We start from the raw sequence: 16638 nt of genomic DNA, 5'->3' as shown, positions 1-16638 counted from the left end.
CATCAATCTTTTCCTATCTAGAATGGTGGGTACATCAATTCTTGTTGATCACATTCATGGGGGAGAAGCACTGAAGGCTTTAGTCAGGGGGTTTCTTCTTCTTCGATTCAAGCAAGTCGACCATAAGGTAAATCGATGACCAAACTGAAGCCATTCCTAGCCACCATTACTTTTGAAAGAGTTTGTCTTTACTTTACCAGCTTCTCTAAGATTTGATGAGAAATGCGAGTCTGTTTTGTCCACTTTCTGCATCCCCCTCTATAAAAATGAAAATGGAATTACTTCTTATTCCCGTGTTTGATCTCTTCCATCACGGCCTCGCTCCTTGTTACCTGTGTTGAAGAATGGTTTGGAACCCTATAGAAAATGAAGAGGGACCAAAAATATTCCTCTCAACAGTGCTTCTTGAGGCTCTACTCTCCCCCTGAATAAGTAAGGCCCCGTTAGCCTGGGCGAAGATGAGGATAAAGAGTAAGGATTGAAGCCCCCTTAGCTCTGTCAGGCACTGGACAGGGGTTAGCTCTGTAAATATGTAGAGCCAAGTGTAGTATGGTGTAGTAGTAGGCACTTCTAGGCCCCTTCCTGGCTATTGGATCACTCCAGTTCTTCGAGTACTACTGAATTTAGCTTCCAACCCTAGTCAGCAAGCTTCAAAAGTCCTTTCTCCTTTCTTTTCCGAAACTCAAATAGAAAACGCTCCCCATGGGACTGGGGTTTGCGGTTGTTATACCACTTTCATCTGCTATCTAGTTTGAATTCTAAGACCCTCTTTATGAATTATAAGGCCCTCTTTATGCTCTCAAAGACTTTTACAAAGCTGAGATTCCATAGGCCGAAACGAAGCACTTTCAAGGTTGAATTAGGAGTAGAAGTCATGCATTTAGCCTGATTGTTATTCGCCCACTAGACTGACATTCTCATTTCACTTGTTCAGTTTAACGAAAGTCGGTACTAATCAAGTACAGTTTAGCCCTATGATTGAATTGCGATAGTTAGATTCCCTCTTCCTATAGCTATGACTGGTAACCCCTATAAGTCATGCTAACATGCCCCTACAATTGAAAAGATCTTCTATAACTCCTTTTATAATATAAGAAATTGCATGGTGATGTGCACAAAAGTACCCACTAATTTTAATATTTATAACCTAACAAACTTAACTAACTATGCACTTATAGGCAGTGTACCTAGTCAGATTATAGTATAGCTTAGGTAAGTCGGGTGTCGATCACAGGGAACAGTGTCACTAATTTACTATTAAATTAATCTAATTATTAACAAGCTAAAAGGGTTTTTATCTAATTTTTCAAGTTTAAATGATCTTAATTCTTTTAACGATAAATTAATCAATAAATAAAATACTTTTATTAGTTCGAATCCACTTTCACTCAATGGTTATACATTGGCTATAACTATTACTGTTGGTGACCAATTAAGATAGTATTAGTAGTTTAGTTCTAACTCTACTAATTATTAATCAATTCATGTAATTCTATTTATGTTCATACAATACTTAATATAGAATCAATTATTAAGTAAGACTGGAGCCATGAAAGATTGATTAATCAAAACACAATTATAGTCAAAATATAAGTTCTCTAACAAAACTTAATTTAATTATTCAATTACTATTCTAAGATTGGTTTGATCTTAGCTCCAATAACTAGTGTTCACTATATTATTAGGTATTCAAGTTCATGCAGCATTGTGTTCACTAACTAAACAGAACAAGGATTCAAAGCAATTAAATAACTAATTCAAGCATACTAGGTAAAATCAATCAACACAAGCATATCACCAACAATTAAAGTCAAATCTAATGCATTAAAACCATGAGTTCCAGCTTCATCTAGCTAATAGAAGCTGCTAGATTTAGCTGGACATATTAACAGTTAAACAAACGAATCTTATAATCCAAAACATATTAAAGTGTACCAAAATATGAATCAATTTATGTACTTCTACTTCCTTGGTGTTGAAACCAACTTCCAGGTATTTTCTTCTCTGATTTTTCTGTTGGATTAGTGTCTAAGTCCATAACTATTTTGGTATGTACTTGACCCGATGGTGCATGGTCCTTTTGGGTTGCCTTCACCAAAGCAACTTGATTGGAGAAATAAATAAAGAGAGAGAGGATATTATGATTTATTAATATGTTATAAGAATAATATATTAAAGGAGCAATCATATTTGTTTAATTAATATTGGTCAATAATTAATTAGGAATTAATTTTGTGATCAAGTGTAATTAATTAAACTAGAGGGGCTGATTTGTAATTATGTGATAGTTACAAAATAAGGTAAGGATTATCTTAAATATATGGTGAACGAATTTGAGGTGATAAGGCCTTAGAATTCGACTATGATAAGGATTCAAGGATTATCTTATGGGTTGCTTTGTGGATAAGCAACTAGATAAGGATAATGACTGAAAGCCTATCTCTACACCTATATAAACACCCCTTGGCTCATGAATTCGTGTATCCCTTCCCAAGAAGTCCTAAGGATGAATTCTAACCTCTCTCCTCTCTCTTTATACCTTCTCCATTTGCTCTTGGTGTTTGTAAGCCATTAGAGGAGTGACACTTGTGACTCTAAGCATTCCAAAGTCATTACAAGGAGATTTGGGATTGTTATTGCTACATAACAATCAAGGTATCATCTTAAACCTAATTACATATTAATATGATTACTTGAATGCTAGAATTAGGGTTTATAGTCTTGGATTCAAAGCATGTACAATAGAGAAACCTAGATCCAAGCTTTAGGGTTTGTATGAGCACATAGGATGTCTTATGACCAAAACCCATCATTTTCATCTTTAGGAACCCCTCTCAGCCACCAAAAGTTTTTCTAATTGTAATGGTTAAGGATATATATAGTTGCTGATTTTAATGATTCACGTCGTGAATAATAAGATATTCACGTCGTGAGTTCCAGATAGCCGTGCCCGTCAAGGTTTCCTTCACCCGCGTACATATCTTCTAGAACATAGACTCACGTCGTGAATCTTAAGATATTCACATCGTGAATTCGCTTTTCCCTGATTTTCTTGTCCTTTAATCTTTTAACTCCCAAAGTTTCTTCCTTTGATGTTCTTAGCCCATTTTCTTCAAAATGTCTTCTTTTTGGCTGCAAATAACATTTAAACTCATAAGTACCATTATTCTAAACAAATTACGAGTTTATATACAAAAATGTACTTAAATATTGCCTAAAAATAGGTATAAATATGGCAATATCACATGGCTTCGGTTGGTCACTTGCGGGAAATGAAGCCTTTGATTCGCGAGAAGGCTGCCTTTGCAAGGCTTGCTTGAATGTCCCAACTGAAAGGACGGTTAATAATTAGTAGTTCGCCCGGCTCTCCCTGCCTGCGCTTTGGTTCTCATTCCTCATTTTGTTGACTCCGTGCGTAGGATAAATGATTTGCAACGCGTGGTGTACGCCAGAGGTACACGTGTTGTTCCCTTGCAAGTATCAAACTCCATTAACAGCTTATCCCATTATGTTCTTACATCCAAAACTCAGATCCAATCCCAAAATGATGTTCTAAATCATAAACTTTCCAACTTTATGACTTTGTATGGTTATAAAGTGCTTAATGTGCAATACCCTAAGTTCTTAACCCACTAAGACATCACAACTCTAGCATGGGAGGGATAGAAGGGCCATCACATTTTTATAGTTCATAATAGCTTTATAATGGATAAAGTTTCCATGTTTATCCACTAGAATCGTCTCAATAAACAAGATCTAGTCTTATGTCTCAAAGGGATCCAAAAGAGCATCTTTTTCAACTTAATACATTAAGTGCAAGTCTCCAACTTTCAGATTTGAATCAAAATGTGTTTAGATGGATAAAGTTTCCAACATTATCCATTACAAGGTCACAAACTTCCAAGATCTAAACTTTATGCACTAAAATGACCAAAAACTCATAACATCCAAAACTAGTTAGATCTAACAAATGCATCATCAAGATTCAAACTATATACCCCTAAAAGATATATCAAGGTAAACAAAGTCCAGATCTACAAGCTCCAATGCAACCAACACTTCTCCAAGCAGTTCCTTCTTCTCCAAGGTGCACCATGCATACTCCAAAGCACTCAAAAACACCTTCTTTTTATCACAAAAGACTCAACTAGGGTTAGGGTATCATGGAAGAGGTGTTAGAGGGGTGGAGGTTGAGAATGGAATGGGTTTGAGGGAGTTAAGGAGCTTAAATAGGGCTCAAACAAGGAAAAATAGGGTTTGGTCATGGATTGTGTATGCCCAACATACTCCTGGTACACCTAGCATACTCAGGATTCCCTAAGTACGCCCATCGTACACCTTCTTGTACGCCCGACGTACTCAGTTTGGCCTAAAACCTCCAAACATCAAACGGTCATAACTTCTTCATTTTAACTACACTTTTGAGGTTCTTTATATCCACAGAAAGTTAAAGAAAAGCTCTACACTTCTATCAACTTATCCATGCCTTAAAACTTTCCGAGCAAAAATCCAAAATTCATAAAAGCCCGAAATGAACTTTACCGAAACACCCCTTAGCAATAAAATGTTGGATTAGGTGTCTAAGCCCATAACTATATTGATATGTACTTGACCTGATTACGAGCATGGTCCTTTTGGGTTTCCTTCACTATAGCAACTGATAGGATGAACTAAGGAGAAAGAGGATTAATTATGATTTATTAATATATTATAAGAATAATATATTAAAGGAGAAGTCATATTGTTTAATTAATATTAGTCAAGAATTAATTAAGAATTAGTTTTGTGACTAAAAGAGATTAATTAAATCAAGGGGACTGATTGTCTAATTATAAGATAGTTGCATAAATGGACTAATGGACTCCATACAAGTTGGAGTGGACGAAATCTTTGGGGAAACCCATAAGAATTCATCCAAGGCCTCTAAGGAGGGAGTCCATGGGCTGCTTAGGATTTAAGCAGTCATATTAGGGTTTCCATCTAAAACTCTAGAAGCCTAAGTATAAAAGGAACCCTTAGGCCTCCAAAAACGTATCCAACCATTTGAAGGGAACCCTAGAACGTTTTTGGTGCCTCTCCTCTTCCTTCTTCTTAATTCTTATTGCTACTGGTGTTTGTGACTACATTAGAGGTGCAAGAGTTGAGGCACTAGGCTTTCAAAAGTCAATTACAAGAAGGAATAGATTGTTGTTACTACACAACAATCAAAGGTAAGATCTAATCCTTTATTATGATAATATTGATTATTGTATGCTAGATCTAGGGTTTATGAATTTGGATGATTATTGCATGTTCATTAGAAAAACTAGAGCCAAAGATTTAGGGTTTGCATGTACACCATAGGATTGATGTTTTGCTCAAAACCCATTAGTGGTATCAGAGCCTAGGCTGGTTGTTTGATGAATTTGATGCTTCTCATGATTATTCAAAGCTGGAAATCAAAATATCTTGGATATGGAGCCTGGAATCGTCGAGTCCATACTTGAACTCTCCGAGTTCACTGGCAACTCGATGAGTCCAATGTTGGCTCGACGAGTCGGAGGGTCAGATGCCAAAATTTTCTGGATATTGAGCTGTTTTAGCTTGGGATAATTACCAAAAAAGTTTTTTATTGATAAAATCCGATTTTTATTGATATTATGTTATTATCCTTGCCAAAATAGAAGATAATTATCATTTAATTGAATATTTATTTCTTTATATGATAAAAGTTGATTTTATAAATTATTTTATGGAATATCTTACAAGAAATTGACTTAGGTCATATTTAGATAATCACAAATTATTTGATTAATTGAATTATTTGTAATTCGATCTAGATAGTTTTGAAAAGTTTTAAAACTTGCCCTTAAATTTTGGAATTTAAATTTTTGATTAAAAAGTTTAATTTTAAAATTTTGATTCTAAACCCTATGGTTTTGAAAAGTTTCAAAACTTTTCCTCAAGTTTTGGAATTTGAATTTTTGATTGAAAGTTTAGTTTTGAAATTTTTTAAATTCTAAAACCCTAATTGTTTGAAAAGTTCAAATTACACCCTTATGGTTTTATTAAGTTAAAAATGTATAATTAAAAGAGACTTATAAATCCATAATGATATGGTTTATATTTAATTAAATTAAAAGTAAAATTTTATTAAATTAGACCACCTAGTATTTTAAAAGTGTAAAATGCACCCTTATACTATATATAAAATTAAAAGTCTAATATTATATATGTATCAGTAAAAGGTCATTCTTACTGTTAGTAGGCCTCATTCACGAAGCTGATCTCTAAGGGGTGTTTAGGGAAATTGCCTATAAAATGGCGATTAAATGGGTATCCACTTTTACCCACCATACTCTTGACTAGTGGAGGGTCATTAGTTAAACAGGTAGGATAGCACACAACCTTCCATTATAAGTATAATGAAATACGAAGTAACTAAACACTTTTATAAATTCCCAAATCTTAGTTACTTTAGGAGATATGTGGAATTTGGGTCCTAGCCTTAATATCTCATTTGGGTGTTTTATTAAGGACTCAATCAACTAACTTGAATTTTCTCCCGTTTTGTAGATGTCAAAGTCTAACAACTATGGTCTTTTTTGAATCCGTTAGAAAAAGTTTTCCACTTGAAGATGGTGTTCCACGATTGGATCGTGAAAATGAGAATCATGATTCACTTCCTCTACCTCCTCTAATTGTTCTCCCTGACCCACAAACTCAAAAGCTTGAAAAGTTCAAGCTTACTCAAGCCCTCTTGGCAAGTAAACACGAAAATGGAAAGTCTATGTGTGCACACATCTTATAGATGAAGTCACACATCGACAAACTAGGAATGCTTTGTGTTGTTGTCTCTAAGGACATGACTGTTGACTGAGTTCTTCAGTCGCTTCCTGACTCATATAGTGAGTTCGTAGGAGAGTACTATATGATGGACTACAACATGACCCTCACTAAACTCACCTATTTGCTTATTACTGCTGAATCAGTAATGGTTTGGTGTGCCAGACAAGCAAATTTGTCTGGTGGGTCAATGTCCCAAGCTTCCATGGACACTGGCGACACTGGAAGTTCAAGGAACTCTTCTCTTCTCAATGGAAAGGGATTGGTGATGGTCGAACCATTTTACCGGAAGGTAAAGAGAAAGGCTAAATCTAAAATTATCCCATGCACTATTCCAAAGGAGTTCATTTGCTTTTATTGCCAAAGAAAGGGGCATTGGTCACAAAGCTGTCCTGACTACTTGAGAGATCTAAAAGATAGGAGAGCTCTTGTAGCTGCGTACATAACTCCTGCATCTCCGGGGGAGCCAACCGATATGGTGACTTAGCTATCGGAGCCGCATCAGGGATTAGGTCAATCTCGAACTCAACCTGCCTCTCAAGAGGTATCCCCGGAAAATCCTCAGGAAATACATCCGGCTAGTCCCGTACCACCGGAACATCATCAACTATCTTCTTGCCCTTCTCCCGGGCATCTAGAACATAGGCAACATAACAGACACAATCCTGCTTAAAATAACACCCCGCTCTCGCCGCTGATCACAGAACCAGTCCGCGTTGTGGCCTCTCACCCTGAATCACAAACTCTCCCCCACTGGAAGTGCGAACTCTCACTAATTGCAGCTCACAATCTATCACCTCTCCATTGGGGCTCAGCGAATCCATGCCTACTATAACCGTAATCCCTCGTAGGGGAATAGGGACCAAGTCCACCGGAAACCGCTCATCGAATACCTATAGAGAACATCCTCTGTGTACCCTTGCGACCCTAACGGTCCTATCAGCTGCTATCTCAACCTCAAGTGCACAATCTAGCTCTCCAGGAGCTCTGCTGAACCCCTTGCTAAGCGCAAGAGAGACGAATGATCGGGTAGCCCCCGTTTTATCAGGCCGAGCAGTTCACCCTGGGGTGCACCGATTTTGTTTGTAAAGAAAAAGGACGGGTCGCACCGTATGTGTATAGATTAACGGGAGCTTAATAAGGTAACAGTGAAGAACCGTTACCCACTTCCGAGGATAGATGATTTGTTTGATCAGCTGCAGGGAGCGTCTTGGTTTTCCAAGATCGATTTACACTTCAGGTATCATCAGATGCGAGGCAGAGGCGAGGATGTGCAGAAGACTGCTTTCAGGACCAGGTATGGTCATTATGAGTTCGTGGTGATGTCGTTTGGGCTCACCAACGCTCCAATAGCATTCATGGATCTCATGAACCGCGTGTGCAGGCCGATGCTGGATCGGTCTGTAATAGTATTCATAGATGATATCTTGGTGTATTCTAAGACTCAGGAGCAGCACGAGGAGCATCTGAGAGAGGTGCTAGAGATTTTGAGGAGGGAGAGACTTTTCGCAAAGTTCTCCAAGTGCGAGTTCTGGTTGCGCGAGGTGCAATTCCATGGACATCTCGTCAACCAGAAGGGTATTTGGGTAGATCCGACCAAGATAGAGGTCGTGATGCAGTGGGAGGTCCCGAGATCTCCATTCGAGATTCGGAGCTTCCAAGGTTTGGCAGGATATTACAGGAGATTCATTCAGGATTTCTCCAAGATAGCAGTACCTCTCACCCGACTGACCAAGAAGTCGGTGGCGTTTCGTTGGGGGCCTGAGCAGCAGGTAGCGTTTGAGACTCTCAGGTAGAGATTGTGCGAGGCACCAGTGGCCCTGCATGAAGCGGGATGTCGCCTGGTATGTGGAAAGATGACTAAACTGTAGGAAGGTTAAGGCAGAGCACCAGAGGCCTCACGGTAAGATGCAGCCGTTGGACATACCAGTGTGGAAATGGGAGGATATCACTATGGATTTCATCACTAAGCTTCCCAGGACCACACGTGGAGTGGATTCGATTTGGGTTATAGTGGATCGGTTGACGAAGAGTGCTCATTTTATACCGATCCAGGAGAGCATATCAGCGGAGAAGCTAGCCGATCTATATATGTGCGAGAGGTGGTGGCACGGTATGGAGTGCCTGTTTCAGTGGTGTCCGACCGAGATGTCCGTTTTACTTCCAGATTCTGGAAGCGGTTTCACGACAAGATGGGTACTCGTCTCCATTTTAGCACTGCTTTCCATCCTCAGACGGACGGACAGAGCGAGAGAACGATTCAGACTCTTGAGGATATGTTGCGGGCATGTGTCCTAGACTTCTGTGGCAGTTGGTATACGTATCTTCTGTTAGCGGAATTTTCGTCTAACAACAGTTACCATGCGAGTATTGATCGACCTCCTTTCTGTTGGATTAATGTCCAAGTCCAAAACTATTTTGGTATGTACTTGACCCGATGGTGCATGGTCCTTTTGGGTTGCCTTCACCAAAGCAACTTGATAGGATGAATTATGGAGAGAAAGGATTAAATATGGTTTATTAATATATTATGGGAATAATATATTAAAGGAGAAATCATATTGTTTAATTAATATTAGTCAAGAACTAGTAAGAATTGAGTTTGTGACTAAAAGAGATTAATTAAACTTAAGGGACTGGAATTGTAATTATAAGATAATTGCAATTGGGCTATGGATTGCCTTATTATATAAGGTTGGACGAATTCTATGGGGAAACCCATAAGAAATCGTCCAAGGTCCTTAAATAAAGGAGTCCATAGGTTGCTTATAAGCATCCAAATTAGGGTTTCCTTGTTAGATAACCCTAATAGCCTCACTATATATAGAACCCTTAAGCCCCAAAAACGTGGACAAGCCACCTTCTAGGGTTTTGGACGGTTTTGGGCAGCCTCCTTCTCTTATCCTCTTCATCCTCTTGCTCTTGGTGTTTGTGAACCATTAGAGGAGTGACATTTGTGAGTCTAAGCTTTCTAAAGTCGTTACAAGAAGAAATTGTGATTGTTATTGCTACATAACAATCAGGGTAATATCTTAAACTTATTATTGTGCTAATATCGATTATCACATGCTAGTATTAGGGTTTATAGTCTTGGATAAATTGCGTGTACAATAGAGAAACCTAGATCCAAGCATTAGGGTTGTATGAGCACAAAGGATGTTCTTATGACCAAAACCCATCAGTGGTATCAGAGCCTTGATTGATTTCTATTGTATTGATGCCTTGTATGTTTGTTCAAGTTGAAAAGATTCGATTTTTGTGAAACTGCCTGATGAACTCGGCGAGTCCATGTAGGTACTCGGCGAGTTCGAGCGTCAGAAAGAGGGGATTTCGGGATTTCTTGTTATTTTACTCATGGATAATTGCCTTATCTGTTTTAGATTATTAAAATATGATTTTAATCAATTTTATGAGTATATCCTTGATTAAACACAAGATAATTACCAATTAATTAGATAATTACTTCCTTATATGATAAAGTTTGATTATTTGTTGTGACATCCCCAAAATCACGGTCAGAAAAGACAGGTTTTGTTTATACTTTATTTCAAAATCAGAGTTATCTTTTAATAAAAGGGTTGCGGAATTTGTCCCAAAACAATAATATGATAAAGATTTATCAAAAGCATTTCCATAGAAATGTATTTCATTAAAAGACTCGGGATGTCATGTTCGTACAGATCAAAAGTATAAACAGTACAATATAAGCCTTACTACATTATTTCATATCTACAGGCTTATATCCGTAATCCCTCGTCCAAAACATCACACCTATGCTCATGCGCCACTACCTGTAATGCATAAAACTGAGTGGGTCAGGCTTGGGAGCCTGGTGAGCACATAGGGTTTTCAACCCACAATAAATAAGTTTATTAATTTCATCAATCAACAATAACCCGATTACCCGTTCCCATTATCCTCACTTTACGTCCCTAAACACCTATCATAAGGGACCTAGCCTAAGGATCATCATCGGGACGAACACTACTGCTAAGGGGATTCCTTAGTAATAAATGTCCTAATAGGCAACCATGTGGGGGATGGAGTACACCGGTGAACACATCGTTCACAACACCTACAGGTTGCGAGCCTGCTAGTGTTCCACTGGACTGTCTAGAAGAGTCCGTGGTCGTCATCTATACTCCGATAGATGACTGGATCAACAACAACAACATCGAGGCCTCTCATCATTTTATCACACATCACCTATTACATCTACCCATGTTTTACCCCAAGATTTTCGTAGATATAAAATACATATACAGTTTAAATCATTGAAAACATGTATAACAACGTTCATCTAACGTAGATAGCAAGTATTCAGATAATATGCACACATAGCACGTAATTTATATAAAATACTTCATATCTATGTGTAAGCTGAAAGTAACTATGCACTCACCGGAAAAGGTGGTGATTCCGAACTCAGACAGCGCTTCGCTTCTTAAAAAGAATTTTTTTCTTCGACGAAACCTAGTATTATTACCACTAGAGTTTAGTTTATTATTCGTCGAGACTAATTAATAGTCTAGCTATTATTATTATTATTATTATATAAGCATCAAAAAAATACTTATATAACCCATAATAATAGCCCAAGTATTTATTATAAGTTACTATAATTAAATAAAAGTTATATTAAAAATAGCGTAGGCGTAGCTCATTTACAGCGGGTTTTATAGAAAACCGGGCTTTGCTTGGAGCAGCGTTCCTGAGCCGAAAATCTCTTCTTCTCAGAGCCTTCGAGCACTTCGGGGCTTCCGCCTCGTGCTAGGGAGGTTCCCTAGGCTTTTCGGGGGATTTCGGGGCTAGAGAGAGGTTCTAGAGAGAGAGAGAGAGAGTAAAGAGAAGAAAGAATGGGAAATGTGTGAAGAAAATGAGGGTGGGAGAGGTGGTATTTATAGGGTGAAATGTGGCTGAACTTGGTGCCACATGTCACCATCTGGTGGCAAGCCTTGGGGAGAAAGCAATGGCCAAGATTGTGCCACATCACCCATTTTCGCACAGCACACTTCCGACTTCTAGAATCCGTAACTTTCACATACGACCTCCTTTTTTGAAATTCCTTATATCCATGCGTAGGTAATAATAATATCTACAACTTTCATTTTGACACCGTCAGCTAATTCTCGACCGATCTTAAATTTAACAGTACAAGGAGATTATACTGTTAAACGTCTGCGTAAAATTAATAACTTCTACATACGGACTCTGTTTTTGTCTGTCTTTTTACCGTTGATTTCCTATTAATGAGATCTTCAACTCTCATTTACGTTGCGTAAGCCAAAAACCGCTCGAACTAAAATTCGAGTTTCAGGCCGTGCACTGCTAAGCCGAACCTTAGAAAAATCATAACTTCTTCATACGAAGTCAGATTTGGGCGTTCTTTTTATCGATGTTCTTAGTTTAACATATTCTATGACTTTTGTTTAGATTGCTAAGGCTAAAAAGTCTTCTATCGTAAATTTACTATTTACGTCTCCCGGTGTCGTGCCGGTTTTGCCGTAAAACTTCGGTGGGCCATAACTTCTTCGTTATAGCTCGGATTTCGGCATTCTTTATATGTACGGAAACCTTGAGACATATTCTACATCTTTATGTAGAGATATCGGGATTATCTCACACTTTAATTTTGACGCTCATTTTTATTCTTTATTAATTATACATTTATAATTAAATAATAAACACATAAACACACATAATTCACATAATAATCAAATATTTCATATTTATTACTTCAAAAAGAGTTACAATAGTTGACCTAGACTATTACATTGACAAAAATGCTTAGCCCTGAAAACCCGGACGTTACAATTCTCACCCCCTTAGGATGATTCCGTCCCGGAATCATGCATCAGCAAACATATGTGGACAGCGACTCATCATGTCATCCTCTATTTCCCAAGTGATATTCGGCCCATTCGAATGTTTCCATCGGACTAGCACCAAGTCGACCATCTTGCGTCGTAACTTCTTAGTCTTACGGTCAATAATTGCCTCAGGCTCTTCGATCAGCCTTTTATTCTCATCCATCCTTAATTCCGAGATTGGAATTATGTCGGGAACATCTTACATGAATTTCCTCAAATAACACACATGGAATGTGTTATGAATACCATTGAGTTCTTCGGGCAATTCCAGCTTGTAAGCTTGGTTCCCAATCCTCTGAAGAACTTTGAATGGTCCAATAAACCTTGGACTCAACTTTCCTCGTTTCCCAAATCGTATAAGTCCCTTCCACGGTGAGACTTTAAGTAAAACGGAATCCCCAACTTCGAAGGTTATCGGTCGTCTTTTCTTGTCGGCATAGCTCTTCTGACGATCCTGAGCTGCTAACATTCTTTCCCTAATCACCTTCAATTTCTCAGCAGTCTCATGGACTATCTCGGGGCCCATAAACTGCTTCTCTCCGGCTTCATGCCAACAAGACGGCGTACGACACTTCTGCCCATACAAGGCTTGATAAGGAGCCATCTTGATGCTCGAGTGAAAACTATTGTTGTAGGAAAATTCTACCAGAGGTAAGTGCTCGTCCCAATTCCCTTGGAATTCGAGGGTACATGCTCTCAGCATATCTTCCAACGTCTGAATCGTTCTTTCACTCTGACCATCAGTTTGCGGATGGTAAGCAGTACTCAAACACAACTTTGTACCCAACTCCTCTTGTAGACTCCTCCAAAACCTCGATGTGAAACGACTATCACGATCTGACACAATAGTAAGAGGGACACCGTGAAGTCTTACAATTTCCTTCACGTAAGCATTTGCGAGCTTATCCATAGACCACTTCTCGTTGGCTGCTATGAAGTGTGCACTCTTGGTGAAACGATCCACGACTACCCAAATCATGTCGTGACCATTCTTCGTTCTGGGCAGTTTAGTCACAAAATCCATGGTGATGTCTTCCCATTTTCCCATGGGTACAGGTAAGGGTTCTAAACTCCCATACGGTTTTTGATGTTGTGCCTTAACCCTCGCACATGTTACGCACTCAGCCACATACTTCGCAACATCGAGCTTCATCGTCGGCCACCAGTAGTAGGGTTTTAGGTCCCTATACATTTTAGTGCTACCGGGATGAATCGAGTACATGGTCTTGTGTGCTTCTTCCATTAGAAGATCTCTTATTCCTCCCGTCTTAGGTACCCAAATTCGATCTTGGAATACCTTCAGTCCTCGACTATTCGTACCGAACACTAACGTTTTTCCCAAACGTTCTTCCTTTCGGTCATTCTTTTCTAAGGCTTCTTCTCTAGCTTTCCTGATACTTTCCACAATCATCGAGACGACTTCAATTCTTAACGCTCTTGGTCTTTTTCTTTCAAGATTGACTTTCCGACTAAGAGCATCAGCAACAATATTTGCTTTACCTGGGTGGTAAAGTATCTCACAGTCGTAGTCCTTGAGAAGTTCTAGCCAGCGTCGTTGCCTCATGTTCAACTCCTTCTGATTAAAGAGATATTGGAGGCTCTTATGATCAGTGAAGAGCTTGCACTTCGTGCCGTAGAGGTAATGCCTCCATATCTTTAAGGCAAATACTACCGCTGCCAACTCCAGATCATGAGTGGGGTAGTTCTTTTCGTGCTCTTTCAATTGTCGAGATGCGTATGCTATCACCTTTTCTCTTTGGGTCAGAACACAACCCAACCCGACTCCAGATGCATCACTATAAACTGCGAAATCTTCGACTCCATCGGGTAGAGAAAGTATTGGTGCTTCACATAACTTCTTTTTTAGCTTCTCGAACGCCTCATCGTGTTTCTCACTCCATGTATACGTAGCTCCTTTATGGGTCAAAGCTGTTAATGGAGCAGCTATCGAAGAAAAGCCTTGGATAAATCGTCGGTAATATCCGGCTAATCCTAGAAAGCTTCGAATCTCCGTGGGACTCTTCGGACGTTCCCACTTCATTACAGCCTCGATCTTGGTGGGGTCAACCATTATTCCCTCCTGGTTAACAACATGACCCAAGAATTGGACTTCCCGTATCCAAAAGTCGCATTTAGAGAACTTTGCAAAAAGCTTCTCCTTCTTTAACACCTCCAACACTTCTCGTAGATGCTTGCCATGCTCCTCCTGGATTTTCGAGTAAATGAGAATGTCGTCGATGAACACTATCATAGATTTATCGAGGAATGGTTTACAAACCCTATTCATCAAATCCATGAATGCTGCGGGAGCATTGGTTAGTCTGAATGACATAACCAAGAACTCGTAGTGTCCATATCTTGTTCTGAATGCAGTCTTCTCAATATCCTGCTCTCTCACCTTCAACTGATGATATCCTGACCTAAGATCGATCTTTGAGAAGTAGCTCGAACCTTGCAGCTGATCGAATAGATCATAAATCCTCAGCAATGGATACTTGTTCTTCACCGTTGCCTTATTCAACTCTCGGTCGTCTATGCACATCCTCATGCTTCCGTCCTTCTTCTTCACGAATAACACCGGAGCTCCCCAGGGTGATGAACTAGGTCGAATGAAACCGCTGTCCAACAGCTCCTGAAGTTGCGTCATGAGCTCCTTCATCTCTGTCGGTGCTAATCGGTAAGGTGCCTTTGCTATCGGTGTTGTTCCTGGTAATAAGTCTATACGAAATTCTACTTGCCTATCAGGTGGTAATCCGGGAAGATCTTCGGGAAAGACTTCCGGATAATCGCACACAACCGGTATATTCTGCACCTCTTTCTTTTCTTTCTTAGCATCGATTACGAATGCCAAGTACGATGCATATCCCTTGGACAAACATTTCTTGGCTTTCATCAAGGAGATGATTCCAGAACTCACTCTGCGTTTGTCCCCGTACACCATAAATGATTCCTTTCCGGGTGGGTTTATCCTAGCTATCTTCTTTCGGCATAATATCTCGGCATCGTTGGCGCTAAGCCAATCCATACCCAAAACGATGTCGAAACCGTTTAACTCTATGGGTAATAGTTCCTCTTGGAATTCGTTTCCGTTTAGGTCAATGACGATGTTCCTAATACGATTACTAACAGGTACTAATTTGCCACTGGCAACTTCTACAATTAGGGCGTTATCAAGTTTTTCTACAGGTAATGCTAATTTCGCACTAAATTTATGCGACACAAAGGAGTAGTTGGCTCTGGAATCAAACAGTATATTTGCAGGCAAACCATTTACAAGAAAGGTACCTGAAGCGACGTCTGCTGTCTCCTTTGCAGCCTCGAGCGTCATCTGGAAGGCTCTCGCCTTCGGCTTTGGTGGTATGTTGGGTCTTCCTGCCTCCTTCTTCTTCGGGCAGTCCTTCAAAATGTGCCCTTCTTCATTACACCCATAATAGGCCTTCTGGTTAAGGGTGCATTCATTGGCATAGTGCCCAGGCTTTCCGCATTTGTAACAAGTGACCCCTCCATCACACTTCCCAAAGTGATTCTTCTTGCACTTGTCACACCACTTTGCTTCTGATCCTCCTCCTCTCGAACCAGGTTTCGAGAATCTACTCTTCTTGTTGGACTTCGAGGATCCATCGAACTTCCGTTTCTCACCGACCTCAGCCCTTTCCAGACCTCTTTCCTTTTGTTGGGTCTCCACATTCTTAGCTGCTCAAACAGCTGATTTCAGAGTGGTTGCCATCTTGACTGTTGGGCCAAAGTCAGTCGGCAGTCCGTTTGCGAATTTCTCAATTTTAGAAAGTTCGGTTGGCACTAGGTATGGAAACAACTTCATCTTTTCAGTAAATGCAGCAGCATAGTCATCAATGCTCATTCTCCCCTTCTTCAAATTTTGGAACTCATTGTTCAGATCAATCAGGTCTATCTCTGAACAGTACTGCGCCTTTAGTTGTTCCAA

The sequence above is a fragment of the Lactuca saligna genome, chromosome 6 (assembly GCF_052625555.1).
Source record: "Lactuca saligna cultivar CGN05327 chromosome 6, ASM5262555v1, whole genome shotgun sequence".
Lineage (NCBI taxonomy): Eukaryota > Viridiplantae > Streptophyta > Magnoliopsida > Asterales > Asteraceae > Lactuca > Lactuca saligna.
Note: the sequence above shows the minus strand (reverse complement) of the source record.